The sequence below is a fragment of the Arachis hypogaea genome, chromosome 2 (assembly GCF_003086295.3).
Source record: "Arachis hypogaea cultivar Tifrunner chromosome 2, arahy.Tifrunner.gnm2.J5K5, whole genome shotgun sequence".
NCBI classification, from domain to species: domain Eukaryota; kingdom Viridiplantae; phylum Streptophyta; class Magnoliopsida; order Fabales; family Fabaceae; genus Arachis; species Arachis hypogaea.
In genome coordinates, this window is record NC_092037.1 from 63030566 (window position 1) to 63035333 (window position 4768).

General features: G+C 42.1%; 1 non-coding gene across 1 annotated transcript; it reads left to right on the plus strand.

The window, feature by feature from the left end:
- The first annotated feature begins 3605 nt into the window (after window positions 1-3605).
- LOC112763636 (small nucleolar RNA R71) lies at window positions 3606-3713 on the plus strand. Its single transcript, XR_003182910.1, has one exon. It is a non-coding gene; the product is annotated as a small nucleolar RNA R71 (small nucleolar RNA).
- Window positions 3714-4768: the final 1055 nt, after the last annotated feature.

Here is a 4768-nt window from a genome sequence, read left to right on the forward strand (position 1 = left end):
TTCTTTGATCTTCTCTAATTTCATGGAGGAGGATGGAGTGTTCTTGGTGCTCCACCCTTAGTTGTCCCATGTTGGAACTCAATTCTCCTAGGGAGGTGTTGATTTGCTCCCAATAGTTTTGTGGAGGAAAGTGCATCCCTTGAGGTATCTCACGGATTTCATGATGAGTGGGATCTCTTGTTTGCTCCATCCTTTTCTTAGTGATGGGCTTGTCCTCATCAATGGGGATGTCTCCCTCTATGTCAACTCCAACTGAATAACAGAGGTGACAAATGAGATGAGGAAAGGCTAACCTTGCCAAGGTAGAGGACTTGTCCGCCACCTTATAAAGTTCTTGGGCTATAACCTCATGAACTTCTACTTCTTCTCCAATCATGATGCTATGAATCATGATGGCCCGGTCTAGAGTAACTTCAGACCGGTTGCTAGTGGGAATGATTGAGCGTTGGATAAACTCTAACCATCCCCTAGCCACGGGCTTGAGGTCATGCCTTCTCAATTGAACCGGCTTCCCTCTTGAATCTCTCTTCCATTGGGCGCCCTCTTCACAGATGTCTATGAGGACTTGGTCCAACCTTTGATCAAAGTTGACCCTTCTAGTGTAAGGGTGTTCAGCTCCTTGCATCATGGGCAAGTTGAATGCCAACCTTACATTTTTCAGACTAAAATCTAAGTATTTCCCCCGAACCATTGTAAGCAATTCTTTGGGTCCGGGTTCACACTTTGATCATGGTTCTTGGTGATCCATGCATTGGTATAAAACTCTTGAACCATTAAGATTCCGACTTGTTGGATGGGGTTGGTAAGAATTTCCCAACCTCTTCTTCGAATCTCATGTCGGATCTCCGGATATTCACTCTTTTTGAGTTTGAAAGGGACCTCGGGGATCACCTTCTTCAAGGCTACAACTTCATAGAAGTGGTCTTGATGCACCCTTGAGATGAATCTCTCCATCTCCCATGACTCGGAGGTGAAAGCTTTTGCCTTCCCTTTCCTCTTTCTAGAGGTTTCTCCGGCCTTGGATGCCATAAATGGTTATGGAAAAACAAAAAGCAATGCTTTTACCACACCAAACTTAAAAGGTTTGCTCGTCCTCGAGCAAAAGAAGAAAGAAGAGAGTAGAAGAAGAAGAAATGGAGGAGATGGAGGTGGCTTTGTGGCTCGGCCAAAGAGGGGAGAAGTAGTGTTTAGGGTGTGTGAAAATGAAGGAGTGAAGATGGGTTTATATAGGGGTGAAGAGAGGGGTAGGGTTCGGCCATTATGGGTGGGTTTGGGAGGGAAAGTGGTTTGAATTTGAATGGTGAGGTAGGTGGGGTTTTATGAAGGATGGATGTGAGTGGTGAAGAGAAAGATGGGATTTGATAGGTGAAGGGTTTTTGGGGAAGAGCTGTTGAGGTGATTGGTGAATGGGTGAAGAAGAAGAGAGGGTGGTGGGGTAGGTGGGGATCCTGTGGGGTCCACAGATCCTGAGGTGTCAAGGAAAAGTCATCCCTGCACCAAATGGCGAGCAAAATTGCTCTTCATGCCAATTCTGGCGTTAAACGCCGGGCTGGTGCCCATTTCTGGCGTTTAACGCCAACTTCTTACCCTTTCCTGGCATTTAACGCCAGTCTGGTGCCCTTTTCTGGCGTTAAACGCCCAGAATGGTGCCAGACTGGGCGTTAAACGCCCATTTGCTAGCTTCACTGGCATTTAAACGCCAGCAAGTTCTCCTCTAGGGTGTGTTGTTTTTCTTTCTATTTTTCATTCTGTTTTTGCTTTTTCAATTGATTTTGTGACTTCTCATGATCATCAACCTACAGAAAACATAAAATAACAAAGGAAAATAGATAAAATATAACATTGGGTTGCCTCCCAACAAGCACTTCTTTAATGTCAGTAGCTTGACAGTGGGCTCTCATGGAGCCTCACAGATACTCAGAGCAAAGTTGGAACCTCCCAACACCAAACTTAGAGTTTGAATGTGGGGGTTCAACACCAAACTTAGAAGTTGGTTGTGGCCTCCCAACACCAAACTTAGAGTTTGACTGTGGGGGCTCTGTTTGACTCTGTTTTGAGAGAAGCTCTTCATGCTTCCTCTCCATGGTGACAGAGGGGTATCCTTGAGCCTTAAACATAAAGGATTCTTCATTCACTTGAATGATCAATTCACCTCTGTCAACATCAATCACAGCCTTTGCTGTGGCTAGGAAGGGTCTGCCAAGGATGATGGATTCATCCATGCACTTCCCAGTCTCTAGGACTATAAAATCAGCAGGGATGTAATGGTCTTCAATTTTTACCAGAACATCCTCTACAAGTCCATAAGCTTGTTTTCTTGAGTTGTCTGCCATCTCTAGTGAGATTCTTGCAGCTTGTACCTCAAAGATCCCTAGCTTCTCCATTACAGAGAGAGGCATGAGGTTTACACTTGACCCTAAGTCACACAGAGCCTTCTTGAAGGTCATGGTGCCTATGGCGCAAGGTATTGAAAACTTCCCAGGATCTTGTCTCTTTTGAGGTAATTTCTGCCTAGACAAGTCATCCAGTTCTTTGGTGAGCAAAGGAGGTTCGTTCTCCCAAGTCTCATTACCAAATAACTTGTCATTTAGCTTCATGATTGCTCCAAGGTATTTAGCAACTTTCTCTTCAGTGACATACTCATCCTCTTTAGAGGAAGAATACTCATCAGAGCTCATGAATGGCAGAAGTAAATCCAATGGAATCTCTATGGTCTCAATGTGAGCCTCAGATTCCCATGGTTCCTCATTAGGGAACTCATTGGAGGCCAGTGGACGTCCATTGAGGTCTTCCTCAGTGGCGTTCACTGCCTCTTCTTCCTCTCCTAGTTCGGCCATGTTGATGGTGTTAATGGCCTTGCATTCTCCTTTTGGATTCTCTTCTGTATTGCTTGGAAGAGTACTAGGAGGGAGTTCATTAATTTTCTTGCTCAACTGTCCCACTTGTGCCTCCAAGTTCCTAATGGAGGACCTTGTTTCAGTCATGAAACTTTGAGTGGTTTTGATTAGATCAGAGACCATGGTTGCTAAGTCAGAGTTGTTCTGCTTAGAATTCTCTATCTGTTGCTGAGAAGATGATGGAAAAGGCTTGCCATTGCTAAACCTGTTTCTTCCACCATTATTGTTGTTGAAACCTTGTTGAGGTCTCTGTTGATCCTTCCATGAGAGATTTGGATGATTTCTCCATGAAGAATTATAGGTGTTTCAATAGGGTTCTCCCATGTAATTCACCTCTTCCATTGAAGGGTTCTCAGGATCATAAGCTTCTTCTTCAGATGAAGCATCCTTAGTACTGCCTGGTGCATTTTGCATTCCAGACAGACTTTGAGAAATCAAATTGACTTGCTGAGTCAATATTTTGTTCTGAGCCAGTATGGCATTCAGAGTATCAGTCTCAAGAACTCCTTTCTTCTGATTTGTCCCATTGTTCGCAGGATTCCTTTCAGAAGTGTACATGAATTGGTTATTTGCAACCATTTCAATTAGTTCTTGAGCTTCTGTAGGCGTCTTCTTCAGATGAAGAGATCCTCCAGCAGAGCTATCCAATGACATCTTGGATAGTTTAGAGAGACCATCATAGAAAATACCTATGATGCTCCATTCAGAAAGCATGTCAGAGGGACACTTTCTGATTAATTGTTTGTATCTTTCCCAAGCTTCATAGAGGGATTCTCCTTCCTTCTGTCTGAAGGTTTGGACTTCTATTCTAAGCTTACTCAATTTTTGAGGTGGAAAGAACTTTGCCAAGAAGGCATTGACTAGCTTTTCCCAAGAGTTCAGGCTTTCTTTAGGTTGTGAGTCCAACCATATCCTAGCTCTGTCTCTTACAGCAAAAGGGAATAGCATAAGTCTGTAGACCTCAGGGTCAACCCCATTAGTCTTGACAGTGTCACAGATTTGTAAGAACTCAGCTAAAAACTGATGAGGATCTTCCAATGGAAGTCCATGGAACTTGCAATTCTGTTGCATTAGAGAAACTAATTGAGGCTTAAGCTCAAAGTTGTTTGCTCCAATGGCAGGGATAGAGATGCTTCTCCCATAGAAGTCGGGAGTAGGTGCAGTAAAGTCACCCAGCACCTTCCTTGCATTGTTAGCATTGTTGTTGTTTTCGGCTGCCATGGGTTCTTCTTCTTTGAAGATTTCTGTTAGGTCCTCTACAGAGAATTGTGCCTTAGCTTCTCTTAGCTTTCGCTTCAAGGTCCTTTCAGGTTCAGGGTCAGCCTCAACAAGAATGCTTTTGTCTTTGCTCCTGCTCATATGAAAGAGAAGAGAACAAGAAAATATGGAATCTTCTATGTCACAGTATAGAGATTCCTTGAGGTGTCAGAGGAAAAGAAAAATAGAAGGAAGAAGTAGAAGAATTCGAACTTATCAAGAGAGATGGAGTTCGAATTGTTCATTGAGGAATAGTGCTAGTCCATAAATAGAAGGATATGAGAAGAGGGGAAGAGATTTTCGAAAATTAAGTAAAAGATTTTAAAAACATTTTGAAAAATACCAATTGATTTTCGAAAACTAAGAGTGGAAAAGAAATCAAGTGATTTTTGAAAAAGATTTTGAAATTAGAAATCAAAAAGATATGAATGAAAACTATTTTTGAAAAAGATGTGATTAAAAAGATATGATTTGAAAAACAATTTAAAAAAAAGATTTGATTTTAAAAATTAATGACTTTCCTAACAAGAAAAGGTATGATTCAAACATTAAACCTTTCTCAACAGAAAAGGCAACATACTTGAAATGTTGAATCAAATCATTAATTGATAGCA